Genomic DNA, 25,473 nt, shown 5'->3' on the forward strand with positions numbered 1-25,473 from the left:
CCCTTGAATCAACATTATTTTCCTTCTTATCTTTTTTTGAAACTTTTTTTTTAATTTGCAAAGGTTATTTTTCGGAGAAGATACAGATTTTTTCTTGGTCATTTTGGAATTGATCTTGTAGGATTTTTTTCTTATAAATTTATAACAAAATATTATAAATTGTTAGGATTTCTATATGTACCTATAACATGATAATGTGTAGCATTAGTACAAAGGTCTAGGTTCTTTGTACTGAGATAGCTCACGTATTCCCAGGAGAGAAGCACTGGAAAGAAAACAGTCAATATCAAATTGCCCTGCTTAGATGTATGCTGAAGTGAATTTAGAGTTTATTAAAAAATAAATAAATTCAAGGCCAAAATTTCCAAACACTCTTTATATCTACTTCTGCAGAATATTTTTGATCATATAGAGAAGGGTGATTGCCAAGTTGTGTTGAGTGCAGTGAAGAACTCATGAGAAGACACTTATTCAATTATTTTAAAATGTGTAACTCATAAATTCTTTCTGATAACTTCTTTTTAGCCACTAGGCTCTGTGTAAAACACAAGTTGAATCCCTAGTTGTGGAGGATATATGTAACAAATAAACAATTTCTGAATATTCTGTTAGCTAATAGTCTATTTCTTATGGTCTTATAATTAACGGAAGAGGAAAAGTAAAGACTGGGATGGGTCTTGATTTGCAATTTGTAATTGCTGTGTGAGTTGAAATATTTCTGGGGACTAATAGCAGGCAGGAGCCAACAGTTATTTGGCAGAGAGAGTCACTTATTTGAGTAAGTAATATTAGGAGGTATAAAAATATATTAGACACTATCAACTGTCAGATAAGCAGAATAAAGAAAAATTTTTAAAAATTTAAACAAGGAACCAGATAAAAGACATAGTCTAAATCACTGCATTGTACACCATAATACACAACTGTATATTTTCTCACAGTATTTACAAAAGAGGGTTTGGCAACCCTTCAAAATGAGACAATAATTTCCCTAGTCTATTTTTGTATTTTTGCTGAATTTAAAGATCTTTAACATTATATCAAGTAATAGAAGGCCTCGAGAAAAAATAAAGTAAAATGGAAGTGCACCAAAACCAAATTTCACATAGGATTTTGCTTTTCCACTCTTTTTACTTCTCTCTTGCTGCTATCTGAGTATATAACTCTGCTTTCACTTTAGAGCTCTGGGATAATCATGACCTCATAAAGATTTGTTTCTAGAATGAATTCTATGAAAATATTTTCTGTATAGAACTGAAACTAGACATCATTGTCCAGGTCATCTTTATAGCAATTCAATATTCCTTTGCTTTGATGAAGACTGTCAAGGTTGTAAAATCCAGAAAGATATTTTCTTCTCCCCTCTTAATTACAATAGCACCTACTATTTGTACTATTACCCATTCTTTTATGCCAATATAACTCTTTCTTCATAATTTTCCCAAGGCTGTTTTTATGGCATGGTAATTTTCCTTAAAATTCACAATTCAGCTTAGTACACCTTTAAGCAAATATTGTCAGAAACTAAACAATGAAAATGAGTGGCCAAAGATAGGCAGTCTAAATTTTTAAGACTGTCCATGTTTTTTGGCATATAACTGAGAAGTGACTGCAAAATAAAAAGAACCTTCTAATACAGTATTTCATCTAGGCATACATACTAATATTGATTTAATAACTGCAACTTCAAATTACACATCTCTGATCCTTGCCATATTTTTTCTGTTTACAGCTGATAACTGAAAATAATCTTCTCTTTATTTCATGTTTGGTTATGCCCTTATAATTTTTAATGCAATAGCATATTTTGCCACACCCATTTTTATGAAAACATTTATTGTCTCCCCTTCAAAAAAATGACATTGGGAAGACACATATTGTTATTATTAAATTCCTCCAGTACATGGCATTCCTCTAGGATCAACAGGGGACTACTTTCTCTTTGTTCTGCTATTTTTCTTCTACTTTCCTCTATGTTCTATTTTAACAATTTCTCAGTTACTATTATTTTTGTGACCCCTCACTTCTGATCTCATTACAAAAGTATCAACTATTATCAGCACCTAAAATATTCTAGGCATTACTATAAGCACTCATTTAATTCAGAAACAACACTATGAGGTAGATGCCCATTTTAAAAACGGAAAAAATTAAAGCCCAAAGAAGTTGAAAAACTTGCCCAAGGTCCAAAGCCGGTAAACCTCACACTAAGATTTCAAACTTAGGCGGTCTGGCTGAGAAAGTGTCACTGCTAAACACATTGTCACACACTCTGTCATTTGGCCTAGCAATTTCTATTACATATTTCCTCTTTCAGTATAGTATGTCTTCACTCTCTTCCAGAAATATTCCTTGTTTTTAAGTTTCTCTTTCTTATTCTACTCTGATTAGGAATATCTCCTATATTCACTTTTGTTCCTTCTGAAGTCTAACTTCTGCAACCTGAACTTCTAGGTCACTCTTTAATATTTAATCATGAATTACAGTAAAATTCCAAACTTATTAAAACCTTTAATAATTCATAACTCCTTTAAAAATGCTAAGGAGTAAGGTTCCAGTGGTAATGTTGGATACATTTCTTGCTCTTCAGGACATGAAGATTTGCCCAAAGTACCTGTTACTTACAAAGAAAGTTTATTACTTCCAGGCAAAATCAGAAGTACATATCAAGCAGAGGATAGGTGTACACAGCACATGGTTTACACAGTTATTCTTCCAATAATAACTTTTTTCTGTAGAACAATAATCTCTGGTCTAGCCAATGCTCTTCAATCCATATTCAAAAACTGTAATGCAGAGACTGGAACTTTGCTCATAAGGAAACTATAGTTTTAACATCATTGACTTGGGTGATCCAAACTAGTTTTGTTCATTTTGTTTTGTTTTGTTTTATTTTGTTTTGTTTTGGTCTGGGTACTTCATTGTTTTTTCACAATGAAGGCAGCTACTCAAACTGGTCCAAAGATGTTAATTCATCAGTAAGTCCAAACAAGGTTTTCTGATGAGAACATTACCTCTATTAAGAGAAAACACCTTATTTATCCACCTGGAGCAGGATGAGGTACGAGGAGAAACTGCTGAAGCATCAGAATGCAGTTGCTACATTTTCTGCAAACAATAAAAAAAATTCAAATTCTCCAAGGGACAATCTAGGAAGGAGAAAAAAGAGCCAACAAGTTTGGTCATCTGTTTAAGGAGAGAGAAAGTGAATTCCAGGAGGCAGCCATGATGGCACAAACAGTTCACGTGGAATATAAATGTGTGGGGTGTGGGGTGTGTGTGTGTGTGTTTGTGTGCGAGCGTGTGTGCATTTTCTGCACTGTGAAATGTGACCCTTTTCTACCACCTGAAGGACTTTAAGAAAGACAATGCAAACATTTAAATACCTGGTGTGAATGGATGTCATCTGAAAATAGATGACGCGGCCAGATTTTGGATCTGAGAAAGGGTGGATGCATATACACATGTAGTTGGAAGATCCTCAGCTGTTTTCTGAATTACATGGGTGACACTATATTAATTGCTTAGTAAGTCAGCAAGACAATATTGATTTAAATCTGGAAGCCAGAAACAGCAATTTAGGATGATCAATGAATTCACAGATGGGGGCCAAAATGTTCCCAATTTTGTGTGTGTGTGTGTATGTGTGTGTGTGTGTGTCTTCCCAAGGCATGTAAACAACATTTTTTTTAGAACGAGTACAAGAAACATTTCCATTATTTTACAACTCCTCTTACCAGAGCCACAGGAGGAACATGTGTATCATTCTGGACTTATGCCAATTTATTAAATAAAGACTTTTTGTTGTGTCTGAATTTGCAGATTTTCATTTATATAATAGCCATTCTTCTGATCAGAGCTCACTTTTCTCAAGTAGCACTTGACTAAAAAACCTTTTTTTCCTAACTTCATCTGTGTACCCGTTTTCTATTGCTGTGTAACAAATTACCACAAAGTTAGCAGCTAGAAACAGCACACATTCATTACTTCCCAGGTCCTGTGGACCAGGAATTCTACCATGATTTGCTCACAGAATGAAATCAGGATATCATTAGAGACTGTAAGCTGATTTGAGGCTCAGAATCCTCTTTCAAGATCACATGATTGTTGGCAGAATTCAGTTCTTTGCAATTGGAGGTTTGAAACCCTTAACAGCTAAAGGCTGCCTGCAGTTCCATGCCACTTGAACCTTTTAATAAGCAGTTCATGCAAGTCACAGCAGCATGCTTCTTCAAGGCTTCTGATGAGTTTTTCAGTCCAGTCTGCTAAGACAGAGTCTTGCAGAATGTGTTGTAATCATAGAAGTGACATCATATCACCTTTGCCATATTCTCTTCGTTAGAAGCAAGTCACACACTCAAGTAAGGGGATTACACAAAGGCATGCACACTAGGAGGTCAGGATCATTGGGGTTCAGCTAGGGTTGGTATGCCATACCCTGACTGCTTTAGTAAATTGATCACACTTTATATTGTTCCTCAATTTTGTTCTAAATGCATTTCTATCACATTGCATATAGTAACTAAGTCATTATGTTTGTGTTTTTCTTCTCCAGCCATTGCCACTTAAATTTCTATCTCTGAAGTCTGCTAACATAGGTATTTAGTATGTTTTTCTAAATAAATCACATAATGAATAAATAAATGAAATAATTAATGCATTAATGTTTTGCATTCATTAAAAGCATGAGTATATAACGATTTGAGTATACAGATGTAAAATCATCTATGCCATGAAAACTTTTGAATTTGAGCAAAGTCTTGACATTTGTTAAATTTTTGACAGATTCTATAGAGTTGGTGCTATAGTGGGCTGATGAGTTGAAATGCATAATAGCACATGGAGGAGCAGGCATAAACCTGAAAGTTCATCGATAAGAGCAGCAGGTTCCTATGGGACATATAGAGTGATATTATTAGAGTCATATGAAACCCCTCACCACCATCTTCAGGAGTCTCCTTTCTATTTCTTTTTTGACAGTCTCACTCTGTTTCCCAGGCTGAAATGCAGTGGCACAATTAAGACTTACTGCAGTCTCAACTTTCTGGGCTCAAATGACCCTCCAACCTTTGTCTTCTGAGTAGCTGGGACCATAGGTGTGCACCATCGTGCCTGCCTAATTTTTGTATTTTTTATAGAGATGAGGTTTTGCCATGTTGCCCAGCCTGGTTTCCAGTTCCTGGGTCCAGGTGATCTACCTGCCTCGGCCTTCCAAAATGTTGGGATTACAGGCATAAGCCACCAAGCCCGGCCAAAATGTTTAACTGTAGATTCGATTTCAAAAAGATAGGACAAAAGAATGGAAACTATTTGGGTTTTAAGATTGTCCTTTGGGGACCTATTTCTACTCAAGATAGCACTATTTCAAGAAACTTATATATTAAGTGGATATTATGACCCCTGAAAAACTATTAATTTTTTGCTCATTTGATTCCACATTTCACCTATGTGAATCACTCAACATTTTTATATTTTATTATATTACAAAGATAATAGACAATATCCTTTAGCTTAGTTTTTATTCTTTAATAAATTAAATGTAGTCTTTACCCTTCTCTATGGCGACCTAGATCAAGTATTTTGAATACTTAATTTACTAATTTGACTTCCTATTCACCCTTTCCTTTTAGCTAGCCTTTTGTTTAGAATGCCCACCATTATTTTCAACTTATTTTTAAACAGTTTTTTTGAAGCATGTTATTCCAGACTTTTAGATACTCAGAATTTCAAGCCAAGCAAGACTACCTGTACATAGGTCAATTGAGAAAGCAGAAAGATCAGTCGTGCTTTCATACTTATATTGTGGATCACAGAACACCAGAAAGACAGCATTGCTTACTTTTCTCACTCCTCTCCTCTTTCTCTTGAATGTGTCTTCTTTCTCAGTATTTTCCCCCAACTTCATCCAATTCCCATCACATTTGATGGTATGAACAATGTAATCAGTATAGAAGTTCAAACCCATCAACGCACTGTCTAGAATACTGTACATGCCAAAAAAGAAATCAACCTTGGGCTTTTAAATTTATTGCATTCACACTGTAGGAGGAGATGTCTTTAGGATTCTCCCACCCTGCCACTCCCAACACCCACTCAAAAAATGAAAATCAAAAAAACAATTTTGTTACAGCATTAATCTCAGTAAGGAAAACATATCTTTAAAAATAAATTGCAAGATTCCATTTTTTTTATTGATTATTCAGTCAAGAGCTTGTTTTATGGTAAATTCAAAGATGATCTAAAGCATCTTTTCTAAAGCATTTCAAAGACCTTTAATCTTAATTACTACTTCATTGTAGCTGTCAGCATTTCATTATAGGTGAGTCACTCTAACGCATTGTTACTCTGATCAGCTTCTACTTGTCAGATCTTTGATTGATATAATCCTTTACTCACTTGACTTTTGCTTAACTATACCAACTAGATGTTGCTACGAAAATCCAAACTGAAAGAACTTTGATTAAGAATTGTTGAAGTCCATATATTTTCTATGGAACCGATTTTTTCAGTATACTCACGATAATTTTGCCTAATCGATGGATTAGTCCAAAATAATGGTCTCCCATAATGTTCTTTAAAAAAAATTCCCCCTTTTTGGCCAGGCTTTCACTTAGGTAAGAGTGTAACCAAAACTTAGGGCCTTAGCTCTACTCTCAGTTACCATCATCTAGGGTTTCTGGTCTCAGCACATCATTTATAGGTTATGGTGTCCTCATGGTTGCAGATTTCTTTCAGCTCCTATTATTATAGTGGAAGAGAGATCATATGATATTCTAGAGATGGCTGCATGCAAGGCTTTAAAACTTTTGAGAGAATACAGAGCACCAGGGAAACTATTATTATGACTATTGGGAGGATAATACCAAGAGTCTGGAGTATGCTCCTTACCCAAGATCCTCATAAAGCAAACCTCCTAAAATCAAATAGGTCAAAGAATGAGCTAAAGAGCTTACTTGACTAAGCAATTTATTTGTGAATCAACTACCACTGGATTTCTATAATCTTCATTTTATGTATTTCTCCATAGGCCACAAGTACCAGCAGCTGCACAGGTACTTTTCTGTTTAGCTAATTCTATTATTTAACATAACTTCCACAAGAGAATTTAAAGACTAAGCTCATGCAGTAGGCCCCAACAAACAACCAAACCAAAATGGAGTTGCTTGGGCTAAGACTTTAAAGAACCACATAGATTCTAGAAGAGACCAGGTTTTGTTTTTTCTCCTGCAAATCTCTACAACAACCATTTCTGACAGCATAGGTTTCCACCCCCTGAAATTCCCATTAAATCTTTTAGCAAAATTCATTTCCTCTCGCCTAGAGAACATCAAGCTTCAGATGATCATCCAACAAAGGTTCCAGCCAGTTTCAGGTGAAGACAACATCCCTGGCCATCAAGGAGCTACCCTGCCTCCACTAGACAGAGCAGGGTAAGAGTTTTGCAATCCCCAATAGGTGGGGACTATGCTCCAAGCCTTAATGAAGCAGTTACAGAAGAAAAAAAACAAAAAAACATAAAACCTCTACCTCCCATAAAGATTTATGGGGATCACATCTCTCAGGGGGATGATGAGGCAGGAAATAGGGTCTGGAGGCAGGAAACATGAGGCCATTTCACACATCAGCTATAACAGGAAATATCCTCTCCACAGGGCCTAGGCCAAGTAAATGACTTTGTAACTTTACTTCATTCTCTCCATTTACACAAAGCTTACTCCAAGTAACCAATGGAATCCTGAGGGGGTATTTAAACTCCCAAAAATTTTGTAATGGAGACTTTGAGCCTTGCACTTTCACTTTCAATAAATCCCTTCATTCCTTAAAAAAAAAAATACAATAAAATAAAATAAATAAATAAATAAATAAATAAATAAATGAAATCAATAGATTTAGATAATTAAACCAAATTTCATGCTCTGGGCCTTGAATTAAATTTTAAAAATAAAAAGCAGTGTGTGCTAGCATTTAGGATCAAATCAGGTGGCACTCAATAAAAGTTGCATAAAGATTTTTTATACATTCAATGAGAACCATATCAGTTAAAGGAATAGAGAGCCTTGATTGATCAAATAAATGCTGCATGAGTGTTTGTCAAAATGAAATTCAAGTATCTGTTTTTAATTTTAATATTTAAGTGTTTTTTCACTTTAAGAATTCAAACACATACAGATTATGTACATACATATGCAGGTAGCTCAGGTTCAGTACACAGAAATTAGTCCCGAGATTTCTGAATAAATCACCAAGAGTAGTAGAGCTGGATCAATAGGTGAGCTGGAGAAGCAGGGTAGAAAACTTTGAAAAGAGAACTTGCCAATTCGAAACTTTTCTAGAAAAGACATTTTCAAGGAATGAGGTAGAGACTGCTTCTCTAATTGGTAAGAAACGCTTCAGTAGGATAGGAATGAGACAAGCAATTCGTATTTGGTATTAAACTAATTGCTTGGCCTTTTCACTCATGTGACAAGTAGCCAAATTATTTTGTTTGTGGCCTAATGTTCTCTCTTCTCAGGGTTATGTATAGAGAAACTTGTCAGTTGTTACTCCGACTCCTAGACAAAGATAAATTTGAGTTTGTACCTTTGCAGCATATGGTTTATTCTCAGTATTTCCCATAATTTGTCTCCCATCTTTTTTTCTGTTAAATACCTAAAATTCAAATGCCTCACTTTGCACTGAGCTGCCCTATCCCTACTCATCAGCCAGTCTGGTCTCTGGATTGACATTACCAGGCAATTTCATTCCTATATTTTCAACCTGCACCTGCCAATATATATGCATATTTCCCCCACAGATTACTGACATGTTAACATTTCTCCCATTGTAAAACAACATAAAAAGAAGTGAACCATACAGCAACCTAACAACCACTATTCGATACTTTATTTCTTTCATCCATTATTGCTGAGCTGCTAAGATCATGAAAATGATATGAGGGCTAATATTTCCCAGGGGAATGGTACTTCTATAAAAATTTCATGAAAATATTATAAGATTAAATAATTTGAAGAATGTTTGGATCAGAAAAATTGAAACATAGTTTTTCATTGCAAGATTTATAAATCAAATATGACAATTTTCATTGTGAACTTACAAGATATTGTCTAATGACCATAAAGATTTTCATTTTTCATTCATCCAATTATTTATTCACAGAGGAGAAAATAATTTTCTCTTAGTACATTTAAGTCTTTTTGAAAAATTATCATGTACATTTAGAGTCTCTAACTTCTGACTTAAATGTTCATCTCAATCCAGCAAAACGCACATTTTGCCTCCAACTCATTTGAATCTTCTGTGACAATTGTCAACAATATTTTCCAAATGGTAGAAAAAAACAAAGTAAAATAGGGACTAATGATCTTTTCAGTTGTTCACTTACTACATCACAATATTTCAAATCAGTAATTCTTCCCTCCACAGTTATCTTTCCCTTTGACCTTCATTTTTTTCTCTGTTATGATTTTCCTTTCATGTTTGTAAAGTTCCTTCTCAGCGTTTTTGGCAAGCTGCCTTATATTTGCCCAATTATGTTCACAAAAATGCTCATCTCTGATAATCTTACTGTATATATTCACTGGATTATCAAATGTGTTCTTTAAAAAAAATCTATCTACATTTTCATGACAGTAAAATTGTTCTCCCTGCATTTCTTCAAGCTTCCGGTTCTCATAGATGGCTGATTGCATCTCTTTCTGGGTTTTCCTGGGAAATCCTCAAATTTAATATGTATAAAAATATCTATTTTTTTCTCCTGTATCAGAGCACATGTCACTACCATCTGTTCACTCAGCCATATCAGAAACCTAAAAACTGTTATTTCCTTCTTTATTCATTCTTCCCATAAATCATGACTGAGTTTCAGTGGTTCTGTTTTCTTTATATCTTGCAATTCCATCACCCTATGTAAAACTTAAGGGATACTAAATTAGTTTAATCTGTTACCTGTCACTTGATTATTGCTGTATATTCCTCATAGGTTTTTCTTTTCCCAGTCTTAGCACCTAAGAAGGCTTTCCAAATTTTCTAATGAAAACACAAATCTGAACATGTGTCTTTGCAACTAAAATCCTTAAATAATCTCCATTATATAGAGGATAGTTCAAAGTTCATTTGCAAGTAAAACAATAGTATTTCAGTTCCTACATGATCTTCCAAAAACTTGTCACTTCCAATCATGAGTTTAATCCTATTTGCCCTCCTACTGAAATGTGGTTCATTTGTTACTGAAGAATAGATAACTAGAACAATTTTATCCATGATTGACTTCCTATCTACTTCTGTGTCCTGTAAACTTATCTGTGTAAGGGTTGTTATATTATGATTGAATCATGTTAAAGTACAAGCAGGATTTTTATGAGTTAGGCTTCACGTTTATCTGAAAAAAAATATTTTAAAATCCCAAGTTCAACAGCTGTGAAAAGAAGGGGAAAAAAATTGCAGCAATACAAGTATGATTCAAAATTAGAAAATCTTTCAAGAGGTCAAAAGACCCTCTGTATATCTAGGAATCACGTTTTTTTAAAATTGCTTTAATATCTTAATTATTAATATAGTCATATCAATTTTTGATTAATTTTTGCCTTGTCTTTATCTTATTCTTAACTTTTGTGTATATTTAGTTTAACACATATCTTTGTAAATAACATGCCAATATTTTTATAATCCATTTTAAAGCTCTTTTCATTGAAATAATTACCAAATTTAAATTATTCTTATCCATAACTTTTTTCTTTCACCTTATTTTGTGTTTCATTTTACTCACTTCTTTTCTATTTTTATTTTCTATGCTTTGTTTTAGATTGATTGAATATATTATCTCATTCGATTCTATTTTGGAAATTATACTATTTTTTTTTTTTCTTTTTGTGATGATCACAATTATGTCACCATCCCGACTTGGTGTCAAAAGTCTGGAGTTAATAACTTTACCAATGATACAAACATGTGTTGACACCTCTCAACGAATAGCTAACATTGTACCTATTAAAGATTTTACTTCCCAATGATGGCAGCAGCGGCCTGTCTGGAGAGGCTGCCGTGAAGATGTCGGCTGTATTGGGGTAGGCGTGGTCAAGATGGCGCCACTAGGGGCTGAGAACAGACAGGAGCCCTGCCCGCTACTGAGTTGGCAGGGTGGAGAGTCCTGCGCTGCTGTGTACAGGCTGCAGCCGCCCAGCTATGGCTTCAAACCCGGTCATCCCTGTTCTCTCGGAGGTCCAGTAAGCCACCCTGCCCCCGCAGGTTTGGAAGTGCCTGCTCCCTGGCCTCTCCCTTGCTCCTGGTGCCTGCTCTGATTTGTGCCTGTGCCACAAAGCAAAGCTGTGGTCAAGCCCGGGAACTGTTGCAACCTGGCTGGGTATGCAGGAACTCAGGGTCGTGATGACACACCAGCCCCCTGGCGCCTCATCCCCCTCTGGACTTTGGGCACTGACTAGCACACAAGGGAGGCCACAGGGACCCAGGGCGGCTTTGCACTGGCCTACAGGTGCCCTTTGGCATGAACAGCCTGGGCGCCATGGATGCCATGTTGATAGCAGGAGGCAGATAGGTTCCTGGGCAGAAAGACAGGTTCCTGCCTTGAAGGTGGCAGAGACAGCTTTAAGGCAGAGACAGCCTTAAGCCTGGGGTGGAGCTGCCAGTTTCGGTTGGAGTCTGTAGCCCAGAAAGAGAACTTACTGTGCTTTATTTGGCCTGCGCATGGCTGCCCACAGACCAATCAGCATTCATTTCCTCCCATCCGAGCCCATAAAAACCCCCAGGCTTAGCCAAACTCACACAAACTCATGCCCAGCTGTGAGAGGGAGTTACCCATTTTGGGTCTCCTTGACTCTTCTGGACGACCTGATGGTGGAAAGGAGCTACCCACCACAGGTCTCCTCTTCACTAAGAGCTGGACACATGCCTGTATGAGCTGCCTACCGAAAGGAGATACCCACTTCAGGTCTTCTCAGAGCTATTCTGCCTCTCAATGAAGCTCCATTCCATCTTGCTAACCCTCTGTTGGTCCGTGTACCTCATTCTTACTGGATGTGGGACAAGAACTTAGGACATGCTGAATGGTGGGACTGAAAGAGCTATAACATAAACAGGGTGGAAACACACCCTCTGCTCACCACATTGTGGATGACAAGAAGGAGAGAAGATCTGCAGCCCTTCTGGGACTGCAGACCTAGGGGCTCCAGAGCCAGGCCTATGACACACTGTAATACCCTTCTTTGAAGCTTTGCAGTTCCTGGTGTCCAAGCTCTTGGGTGTCACCATATTCCCCTTGTCCAGATGCTACTGCCCTTGGTGGAAGTCACTTGCGGTATGTCTGGTCTAGCCCCAGCCTCACATGGAGCTGCCACCTGTGACAGAGCCTGGAACTGTCCTTTCCATTACAGCCAGAGCACCTGGCTGTGCGCAGTGACCAGATTCTCTGAACATTTGCTCACACACCCCTCACCGCTCCACACCTGGCTTGCCCTTGTCAGGCATGGTATTCAGGGCAGTAGCGTGAGCTGAATGCAGCCTGCCAGGCCAAGTAGGCAAAATGAGCCCAGCAGGCACAAGCAAAACCCAAGCAGAGACAATGCTGGCCACAAAGTCTTCTGGCTGACAAAGCAACACCCCAGGTATCCTGTGACACTAATATTATTTTTATAATTTTACGTAGCTACAATGTTATTCAAAGTTCAATGAGATGTTTTACATTTGGTATCTTTAGCTTTAACTCTTTTACTGTAAAATAAAATATATGCTTAGAAAAGTATACAAAACTTATCAGTTCAGCTCAATTATAACAGAACAATCATTGTGTAAAACTGTGATAAAACAACAAAAAAGAGACATAGAGCACCCTAGTAGCTCCCTTCTTGCCCCCTACAAATTATAAACTCCCATTTATGAAATCACATTGACATTTGTACCAATTAGTTTATAACCAAATTATTTTTCTAAACTTACTATTATTATTTGAGACAGAGTCTCATTCTGTTGCCTAGGCTGGAGTGCAGTGGCACAATCTGGGCCCACTGCAACCTCCGCCTACCAGATTCAAGTGATTCTCCTGCCTCAGCCTCCCTAGTAGCTGGGACTACAGGTATGCACCGCCATGCCCAGCTATTTTTTTGTATTTTTAATACAGATGGTGTTTCACCATTTTGACCAATCTGGTCTCAAACTACTGGCCTCAAGTGATCCACCCATCTTAGCCTTCTATAGTGCTGAGATTACAAGCATGACCCACGACATCCGGGACTTTTGATAGACATATACTTTAATTTCACCTGGATTTACATTTTTATAATTTGTTATTGCTCTTTGGTGATTTGTTTCTTGTCAGATTCATTCTACTGTATTATTTTTTATTTTCATCCTTTTATATATTGTATTAAGTTCACCATAATTTATTCATCCATTCTGTTGTTCTTGCATATTTAGATCATTTCCAATTTTAAGCAATTATGAGCAATACAGCCATGAATATTTCTTGTCTTTTCATGTACATATATAAACATTTCAGTTGGCTAAATAAGAGAGGAAAAATGGGCTATATTAATTTATATATATAAATTTTTATAATTTATACATTTCTTATTTTAATATATTTTGTATTTTTATATAATTCATTTGAATTTACAATGTATTCATATTTTGTTATCTATTTATATTTTATAATTGTTTATATTTTATATTAATTTAGTTTATGTATATTATCTGTGTATATAAATGTATCCTACATTTAAATACTATATATTAAAATTATAAATATTTATAGGATGTGTGTATTTGGTAGATACTGCCTACACCAAACTACTCGTAAGTTATATATTTCCTCAACTTCCATGGATGATGGCAAACTTTTTCAAAGAGAATCTATTTTCACAGCAAGAGTATATGAGTGTTGTTGTTTCTCATCATCACCAGCTTCTAGTATTGGCTTTCCAATTATACAAGGATTTCATAATTATTGCCTTACTACTGATTCCTAGTTTTGTTAGATGTGTCTAAAGAAAATATTAGCTATGATGTAAATAATTTGAACTTAAAAGAGCATTGTCAAATGCTCCAGCATATGGTCAACTGTGCAAATATTCCATATGTTCATTAAAAGTATCTATTAGGTAAATTGTTTTATATATAATCACATGATTAATTGTATTGACTATATATAAATTGTATTTATTTAATATTTTTATATTAATCATATTTTACATAAAAAGATGTATAAAATCTTGCTTGATGGCTTATTGATTTGTCTATTTCTCTTTTTAGTTTATTAAATTTCCACTTCATATATTTTGATGCTACAAAGGTGCACACAAGTTTAAGATGTTTATATCTTACTGGTGAATGGAATTTTAAATTTTCTGAATCTTTCTTACGTTTCTCAAAGCGTTATTACTTTTTTGAATTTTTAAGATTTAGCTTAGTGGCTGAGAGTTACTCACAATCAAATATCAACTTAATCTAACTCTGGAACTGAGATAAAATGAAGTTGGGTCATTCTCTCTGCAAATATTACATTACTGCCTCCTAGAATGCATCATTTCGATGTAGAGGGGTTTAAAAGGACAAATGCCTTGTTATGTCTTGCTGTCTAACTTGATTTTTAGAACTGAAAATGATTGCTTAGTTCTTCCATATCTTAACCACATTTTTATTTGGAGTGAGGGCAACAAGGATGAGAGAGGGAGCCAAATGTCCCTAAATGGAAAGGGGCAACTTATTTGATCCATATTATATTAACTTGCCTTAATAGGCAACTATTTTTACCTGTCCATATTTTCCTCCTTTTCTGAATTTGAATTGGAGCTTGATAGTTATTTACTGCCATCTTAGATTACTATATTTTTTCTAGTTGGCCCACATGCGGACATTACTGGTGTACTGTTAACAGAAGTAGGATTTTTATAGATTTTTCAACACATTTGCAACTTTGTTCACTATATATTCCTGAATTTCAGACTTTGAACTAGAAAACACTTTCCATTACTCTGAAGTATGTCTTTTAGTGTTTTCTTTAATAAGGATCTGTTGGTAGAAAAATTTGTTTTTATTGGTATAAAAATGTTTTTTATTCTAATTTCAGAAAATAGTGTGTTGATTATTTTATGGATTATTTATTGTATTTTATTTTATTGAAGATAATACATTCTCATATAGCTTCCACTTTTGTACTGAAAATTAATCTTAATATTATTTATTTGACTGTACTATTTATCTTCTCTCTGTGTACTTCAAGGTCTTCCCAATTCATTAAGTTGTGGATTTTTATTTTTACTCTACTTGGGATTCACTGGGATTCTTGATTAAGAGGAGCTTTCCTTAGTACTAGAAAATTCTCACTTATCGTCTCTGCAAATACTACCTGTACTGCCATCCTTTATTTCCTCTTTCTGCAATTCTATTTGAACCCATGTGAGACTTCCCTTTATCCACAATTTTGATAAATTTATTTTTATATTTTTATGATTTTGTGTTTATATTGTGCTTCACAGATTTTGTAAAGCTATGTCTTCCAGTTAACTAACCATTCACTTAGCTTTTAAAATCAACCTTTAAGTCTATCCATCGAAGGTTTTATTTTTGGTAGTATTATTAATTTCATTTTATTTTTATTTCTAAAAGGTTTATTGGTATTCTCCACATCTCTTTTGTAACATGAGTAAACATGCCCTTTACTCATGTTTAAAATAATGTTGTATGTCCTTAAGCAAAATAATGCTTTATGACCCACAGAGTATGAATTCAGTCCAACAATGCATGAAATGACTAGATTATAGTTACACATTCTCACGGATGACTTCTCTCCATTCAGTGTCAAAGTTGTACGGGCAATTTTCTTTTGGTAAACAGGCTGGTTCCAAGTTCATCCTTTCTCTCACTATATACTCAACAGGTTCCTGATTTACAGGCAAGGTAGTGAGTTTCCTTTTAGATTATTTGCCTCAAATATTTTTTCAACATTTAAATTTACATTTCTCATAGTCTTACTTGTATTTTATGCATATATCAAATGTAATAAAATCTACAAAGCATGATTTGATATATTAACAGTATTGATTACTTCCACTTTTGTACCCACACTAAGCACAATGCATTCTAAAACACTGAACCTACGGTATTTTTAAAACTTGTTTTTTTATATATCTCATTTCCCCAACAGTTCATAAACTTCTTTAATTAAGACTGTGCCTAACTTACTGATTTATATTCATGACACCTACCACTGATTTTAGCTCATAAAATATGCTCTGTACATGGTTAGATAGCTATAGTTTTCAAGATTAGGTGCAGGAATTACTTCCATTTAAGATTTACAGAGATTCTTTCCATTAGGGTTCTTATAAAAACCACTGTCTTTTTTAGTGTACATGAATAATATTTTCTTAATTTAAAAATGGCTACTATTGTTTGACCAGAGACTTGGTCTACATTCCATAGCAAGAAAATAACTGTCAATTGACAATTAATTTATGGAGTGCTTATTATATATCATACTGTATACTGGATGCAGACATTACAGAAATAACTTTTATGAATCAAGTCTCAAGGATGTGAATTGAAACCAAGATTATTATTTTCTCTTTTCTTTCCTCTACCAGTTTTTTTTCCTGAGTCTTAGATAAATTCTAGGGCAAGTTTTATATTTTATGCAGTCATGCTCAGATGATAAAAATTCCTCTTGTCACTTTTGATTATAAATATAATCCCATTTCCGAAAGAGTCAAATCTACAAATTTTGTTTGAATGCAATGTTTTCCTCTGTTCATCTTTTGTCAGCAGTGGGAAATGAGGGTCATGACTGATTTCTTCCTCATTTATTTTTAGCTAGCTTTTTTACAAATTATACTTTAAGTTCTAAGATACATGTGCAGAACATACAGGCTTGTTACACAGGTATACACGTGCCATAGTGGTTTGCTGCACCCATCAAGCCATCATCTACATTACATATTTCTCCTAATGCTATCACTCCCCTAACCCCCTACCTCCCAACAAACCCCAGTGTGTGATGTTCCACTCCCTGTGTCTATGTGTTCTCAGTGTTCAACTCCCACTTATGAGTGATAATATGCAGAGTTTGGTTTTCTGTTCCTGTGTTAGTTTGCTGAGAATGATGTTTTCCAGCTTCTTCCATGTCCCTGCAAAGGACATGAACTCAACTTTTTTATGGCTGCATAGTATTCCATGGTGTATATGTGCCACATGTTTTTAATCCAGTCTATCATTGATGGGCATTTGGGTTGATTCCAAGTCTTTGCTATTGTGAATAGCACTGCAATAAACATATGTGTGCATGTTTCTTTGTAGTAGAATGATTTATAATCCTTTGAGTATATACCCAGTTATGGGATTGATGGGTCAAATGGTATTTCTGGCTCTAGATCCTTGAGGAATTGCCACACTGTCTTCCACAATGCTTGAACTTAGTAACATCTGCCCAGTAAAGACAGAGTTGGTTATCCAGGACAAATCTTATTAGATTAGTAATATTTTGAACTTTGATTTCCTTTTGCTGTGGCAGATATTGAAGAATACCTTTTCTCTTTCAGAGCATTTCGTGGGCTCATTGGAGATATGCTCAAATTGCTCGTCGTCACTTACCTACTGCACTCTACCTTAAGTAAATAACTCTACTGTACTCCTGGCCACTTGTTTTTCCCCATGGCTCTCTTATCTGGGCAGTCCAATTATACCCAGTGGTCTCTGTGGGGACCCAGAGTCTAGGAGGTCTTCCAAGTCAATAAGACAGTTATGGGAAAGTTCCTTTTTTTTCCTCACATGGCCACATCTGATTTTTGGGAAACACACATTTGAACCATAATCTGCAGAAATTTTATTCATTTTAGCAAAATCCTTTATATGTTGCAACATGAAATATCAGTCAAATTGTCACCTTTGTATTTCCTATGCATGTAACAGTTTATAGTTTTTCTTATAATGGAAGAAGACTTATATCAAATTCTTCAAATGGCCTCCTTGTAGTCTCCAATGCCAGGCTTAAAGTAAAAAAAAAAGTAACCTTCTTGCTTTCCCTATTGAAATATGGATTGCTCTTTAAGGCAATATTCTATGCAAAAAATAAAAAATCCAAACTTCTAAATCTTTGTTGAAACATCAAATTTACTTACATAACCAGAAGATGGGTGATGGTCAGAAAACTCATTTTTATCCACTTCCTATGTGAATTAAATACTGGTTGCTTAAAATAGTCTTTAAAATATAAAAATATCCAACATCTCTTATCTTAGGATCTCAGCTGAAACAGAGAAAGAATCCCATGTTAGCATCATTTTATGCAAAGATGAATAGGAAGTTGCTGTAAAAGAGTTCACATTGTAAGAGAAAATAATAGGTATACAATATTTACTGAAAACCTGATATGTGTTTTAAAGACACATAATCTGTATATGCTGAGATTCCCAGAGAGTGGGAGAATAACTGTGTCAAAAACTGTGTCTGGTAATACAAGGTAAATTTTAAAAGGCAGGTAATATTTGAGGGGTACTTGAAAGAGAGCACTTAAAAGTTTGGCAGGAATAGAATAGCTAAAGAATATCCAATCATAAGGAACTGTATATTCAAAAGCAAATAGTAATGGGAGAATACTTTTGGGGGGAGGAACAAAAAAGGAACAAGCTTTGGTAGTGGCAAAAAGTGGGCAATAGAAATTATGCTGCTTAAGTATTGGGGGCAAGGTGTGAAAGGCTTTATCCCATATTTTTAGAAAATGGAAAATTATTAAGGATTTTTAATTCTGGAGATTAACATGATGAGATTAGGTTGAAAATAAAATAAAGTGTTTCAGAAGATGTTTGGCATGAAGGAATGCTTCAAGACCGAGAAGTAGAAGATCCTGTAGAAACTTCTCAAAAATCAGGTTCAGTAGTTAAATATGTGTGAGATATCTATATTCAACTTACCACACTCATTAGCCTAGTGAATATTCTGACAATTTTTGAGATAAAAGAATCTATTAATACTGAATTAATTCAACATCAATCAAATGTGTTAGCACATATAATTTTAAGAACTATTAATATCTTACGGAGGTATCAAATATTAAGAAAATACCTTCCAGATAGCCTGGTGTTGGTGACATTTATGAGAGTCATCAACATTTATGACAGAGGCTATTTAGAAAGTGATTGCAACTGTTTCCATGAAAGATTTTGAGAGTCTTTACTACAACAGTGACAGTTGGGATAATGCAGAATACCAATGTAGAGGATTTATTCTACAAGACACATTGAGAGATTGTGCAAAAAGGAGTAAAGTTTCACTCTGAGAGCTCCACCTTTCAATTGCTTGTGGATGTAAAACTATTCACAGAAAATAAGCAGGCACATAAAAGTTATGTTTAGCTTTCATTAAACCATCCATTTGGTTATCTTCTCAGAAGTATTATGCATTACATCAAATAGTGTTTTATTGCCTTCCTGAATGTGGATACCACTTGCTAATCCATTTGCTAGATGTTTGATAATTCAACACCCACAGGATTTATCACTCTACCCCACACTCACAGCAGACTCCTTTCTCAATGATGGGAAAATATATCTGAATAAAAACAATTAAAACTTATTTAGCAAAGAAGGAAGTGTCCACTTTTATGAAGTAAGTATCCTGCTTAAATAAACAGTGATACACTATGAAATGCCTTAACTATATCTTGTATTTTCTTTCTGATAATGTCTGCAACTCAGAAGGAGGATTTATGCTTTAAAAAAACAGCTATGTTTATAGTTTGAAAAATTTTCTATTTCTTGTTGAAAATCTATTATCGTGACTTTCATTTCCAACTGTAGTGCTGACTATACATCCTGGGAGAAAAACACACACACACACACACACACACACACTGACACTGAATACATAGAAATGCTGTTTCTAAATGCATAGCTGATGTTGCAAGATATTGAGGAAAATCCCCAGAAATATAAAATGGAAAAGAAGCTGAAAACCACAGCTAAAGTGAGACCTAAGACCATGGGTATCTTGGGTATCTTGAGGGCATTTACTAAGTTTAGTAGCTGAAATCTTGGGTTTTAATTTTGGTATAAGTGAAAGGAAGCAAGGCTTTGGTTGTGTCTAAGGTGGTTACTTAGAAATAAGAGTTTTACCTAAAGAAGAAAATTGGAAAGGTGCAACTTTAGGAAAGTGCAATCTTAAAATGTCTCCCCACAAGCAACATCAGGCAGTAATACATATCTGTATCAGCTCACATCCAAGGCAGAATTTTAAAAATAGCAAAAGAAAAATTTTGGTAGCCATTTATAATGATATGCCTGGCCTCATAAAGATACTGGTTTGGGTTTACAATTTTTGAGTAGTTATTAAGTCAATGACCAATTTAAATTAGGTTAATATGTTACAGCATTCTGAAGTGCCTGGCAGAGAGAAATTCTCTCTGGAAACAGACCTATCTATGACCTCACCGAGTATCAAAAGATTAGAGACAAAAATCGATACAATTGAAAGAAACATAGATGATTACATAACCATAGTGGAAAATTATGAAACATCAGATCTCATTAATTATCAGAACAAATGCATCCAAATTAATATGCATATTGGACATTTTATAAATCAGCAAAATTTATCCAAATATTTATGTGCATATAAAACAATGCATCTTTAAATTAGAAAGTGAACATTGTTATATGATTCTTTGTCTAAATAAACACAATAATAATAATTTTAAAATACTGTAAAAAGCAAGATAATAAGAATATGACATCAAAATCCCTGGAAAAGAGTTGAAAAAGCATTTAACAAGATGGTATCTTACATTCTAATCACCAAAATATGAAATGAAAAACAATAAAGAGGCTCCAAACTGCCAAAATCTGTTCCATTGGATGTATCAGTAAGATAGAAAAAATTGACATAGTTGATGAGACAGAGAGAAAGGGAGTAATTAATGAGCTATATTAGAAAAAGAGCAAAGAATAACCACAGATTAAATTATTAACAATATACTAAAATAGTTTAGGCAAATTGTTGTAAAATACTAGAGAAATTCACAATTTCTAGAATAAATAGAGCATCAAATAAGCAATAAGTCAATTGAAAAGTTGAGAAGACCCCGACCATTAAGTACATTTTATCAGTATTTTAAAATACTCTATACCTCTATATCTCACTCATCAAAAATATTTCAGATACAGTTAATTTAAAAATAAGATTACAAAGTGGCAATTAGTCATCTAATGTATATGATTTACAGAGTAATAACTTTTATATATATATATATATATATATATATGTAGAGAGAGAGAGAGAGAGTCTCAAATCTTTTCATATTCTGTGAGGTCACAGATCTCTTTGCAGAGACGATTGTTCCTCTGCCAGGAACTTCAGAATGCTCTAAACTATTTACCTAATTTAAATTGGTTTTTGACCTAATAACTAATCAAAAAGCGTATACATGTACACCCTTACAGATATTAGAAAAATCAATTAACTTTTTCAGGCTAGTATTAACTTCATATAGTACAAGATATTAAAAGAACAGAAAATCTCTAACATACTCTCTATAAATGTTTATAGATGTAATTCCTAAATAAGATAATCACAAATAAAATAGACATCTAGAAACTGTATGCAAATTCTCCATAGAACATTTCTATTTTTAAAAAATAATGCAATGATAGCTTAACATTAGAAAATATAATTTAATACATTAAATCAAAAGAGAAAATGCATATAAGTGTTTTAGCCATTATAGTTAAAAAAATAAAATATAGCATCCATTCATGATAACATCTCTTAAAAACCATGAGTAGAATATAACTTATTTTCCCTGAAAATAAAAGTATCATAAATTTATAATTAGTATCATATTTAATAATAATATACGTTACAGACATCCTTTTAAAGTCAGGAAAAAGCATACTTGCTTATGCCATGTGTATTTCACATTATGCAAAAAGGCATTATACTTAGCATGTTAAGACAAAAAAGGAGTAAGCAATGGTAAGAATGTTAAAAAAAATGTAAAACTGACTCCAAGTATTACAAATTATATACTATTGAAAATAATATAATTGCCTACATAGAAAACGCAAATAAACTGAAGAAAATTATTGAAATTATTTTAAAAATTAAAGAATTAAAGACAGTTTGCTATGTAAAAAGTTAATATACGGCGACCAATTACATATTTGTATACCAACAAGAAGTAGCTAGAAAACATAATTGAAAAAAAAATGTAATACCAATAAAATTATGCACATGGTTTTTAATGGGTCACATTTCCTTTATAAGAAAAATGACTGCCATTGTAGGAATTCTTTGTTGTTGGCATTTCATCTTGGCTACCCGTAATTTTTTCTTGGTCTCCCAATTCCTGGTTGCTCACATTCTTTGTATTGCAGAAACAATCTGAGTAGAGTCATGGACTTTAATTAGTTCATTAGATTTTAACTAAGTTTAATTAGATTTTAATCGGTTTAATTAGACTTTAATTTGTTAACAGTATGTAGCATTTCCACCCAACGGGATGAAAAGTTGAACAATCTTCTCCTCAGAAAGCAACTATAAAGGTGAACGAAAGTGTCAAAACAATTATTTTAGCATTCTGGAAATTAACCAAAGAGATGCATGCAAATGAAGAGAGAAGTGTTGTTCATGAAAATTGCTGAAGCATGGGCAGATATAGGGCAATTTTGTAGTTTTCTTGATGAAAACCAGTCCTGTGCCTCACCTATAGCTCTGCTGCTGGACAGTTCAATCTGGATGAGACAGGCTATGAAACCGAGAGTCTTACTGCTGGTACCAGGGAAACTCACTTGATTTAGAATCTAGTCAGTTCCAGAGGTGTTCTCATGAACAAGTAAATAAGGAGGATCAGCAGTTCTGCTAGTCTAAACTAGATTCTGTTTGGTGCAGGCAGCAGACCGACAGACTAACAGAGGATTTTGTAGGAAAGACCAAGAAGTTAGGGATACAAGGAAGGCTTGTTAAGTTCTTCACATATCTCAGGTTGACAGGAGTTGCTGACATGCAAACAACATTGTGTAGTTAGCCTATGCCACTACACATTCCTGGTTGATGAAGCCAATAACAAACACATACACACACAGACACACACAGACACACACACACACACACACACACACACACAAAAGGTAGGAGAGAGAGATAGAGAGATTGAAACTGACTGACAGAATCTAAAATTAAGGGGAAGAGTTGAGTTGAAAATGGCCTGGAATCTGAATGTTCTTTACTGCACTCACATAGATCCATCTTTAGAGAGTGGAATCCTTATTGGCTTGAGTTGTTTGAGTGCATACTCAGGCCGACTTTTCCCTTAACACAAAATATGCAGACACAGGGGCAACCTCTAGGAAGCCAGGCATACAAATAAGCAGAAGAAAACAAACTGAGCAAGATATACACACAGAGATACATCATAGTCAAGCTAGTGAAATTCAAAGAAAAAAAGCAACTCAAAAACAGTAAGAAAAAAAGTAACTCATCACATACAAGAAAGCAAAGACATAATTAGTGATTGACTTCTTATTAGCAAAAATGGAGGGTCAAAAGCAATGGAAAGACATTTTAAGTAGTAGAATAAAAGTACCTGTCAGCTAGGAATTATATATTGAGAAAATTCATCATTAAAATATGAGGGTAAAATAATATTTTATTCAGATGAAAAACTGTGATAATTTTTTTACCAGCAATTGGGTGTTAAAATAAATAGTAAAGGATATCTTTCAGGCTAAAAGAAAGTGACAATAGGAAATGACTTTAATGTATATGTTGAAATGAGGAACATCAGATACAGTAAATGTAGCAAAAGTACAATTTGGGAGGCCAAGGCAGGTGGGTCACCTGAGGTCAGGAGTTTGAGACCAGCCTGGTCAACATTGAAGCCCCATCTCTACTAAAAACACAAAAATTAGCCAGGTGGGGTGGTGGGCATCTGTATTCCCAGCTACTCGGGAGGCTGAAGCAGGAGAATTGGTTGAATCTGGGAGGCAGAGGTTGCAGTGCGCCAAGATTGTGCCACTGCACTCCAGCCTGGGTGACAGAGCGAGACTGTCTCAAAAAAAAAATAATTATATATATATATATACACACACACACACACACATACACATACATATACACACATTTATATATTATATATATATGAGTCTATACATGTATTTTTGGTTTCTTTAACTTATAAGAATCTACAAAACAATAAACATAATACTCTTTTATGAAATTATATAGATGTAGTGTGAATGACAAAGAAAAAAAGAGGAAGAAAAAGAACATATATTGGAGCAACATTTCTATATTTTTATGAGAATTAGGTCAGTATTATTCTGAAGTGGAGTATAATACGTTAAGATCTTTTGTAAACTCTTTAGCAACAACTAAGTAAATAGCTAGAAAAGGGATTAGAAATGACAGAAGAAATTAAATGGTAGAGAAAAAATATATTTGACACAAAATTAGACATTAAAAGAGAAAGAGAGGAACAAAAACATCACAAATAAAATAGAAAGCAAAGAGCAAAATGATGGCCTAAAATTTTACCAAATCAATAATGATATATTTTGAGCGAATGAATTTAGCATTTAAATGTAAAAGCTAAAACGCTAAAACTACTAGAAGAAGACAAAGATAAAATTTTCATGACATTGAGGTGGGTAGAAATTCCTTAGATAGGTCAGGCGTGGTGGCTCATGCCTGTAATCACAGCACTTTGGGAGGCTGAGGGAGTGGATAACTTGAGGCCAGGAGTTCAAGACCAGCCTGGCCAACATGGCAAAACCCCATATCTTCTAAAAAAAAAATAAAAAAAAAATAAAAAAAAAATTGGCTAGGCATGGTGGCACATGTCTGTAATCCCAGCTACTCAGGTGGCTAAGGGACATGAATCATTTGAAACAAGGAAGTGAAAGTTTGCAGTGAGCTGAGATGGCACCACTGTACAACAGCCTGGGCTACAGAGTGAGACTCTGTCTTCAAAAAAAAAAGAAAAGAAAAAAGTTTGAAAGAAAAAAAATTCTTAGATATACCACCAAAACATAAACCTATAAACCTTAAAAGAAAAGACACCATTGTACTTCAAGAGACACCTTCAAGTAAATTAAAACACAAAATACAAACTGGGAGAATGTATTGTATTTGTAAGTGATTTGTGGTGAACTGACCCTGCATGGCACCCAGTATCTTCCTCCGGGTGCGCATGTCTTTCGTCAGTCCCTTCCCATTCAATGTAGGTAGGGCTTTGACTTGCTTGTAACTCATAGAATATGGCGACATGATGAATTATCCCTCTAATTATTAGCTACGTTATATAAGACTTTGTCTCAGCAGAATACAGCAAGAGATTCTCCTTGCTAGCTTGATAAACTAAGTAGCCATGATGAGGAAGCCCACATGTCAAGCAACTATTGACAGCCTTTAAGAATCACGGGTAGCCTATAGTTACAGTGGATACCATTTAGGACCTTAGGAAAGCCTCCAGACAATGGC

This window comes from Macaca mulatta, chromosome 3, assembly GCF_049350105.2.
Source record: "Macaca mulatta isolate MMU2019108-1 chromosome 3, T2T-MMU8v2.0, whole genome shotgun sequence".
NCBI classification, from domain to species: domain Eukaryota; kingdom Metazoa; phylum Chordata; class Mammalia; order Primates; family Cercopithecidae; genus Macaca; species Macaca mulatta.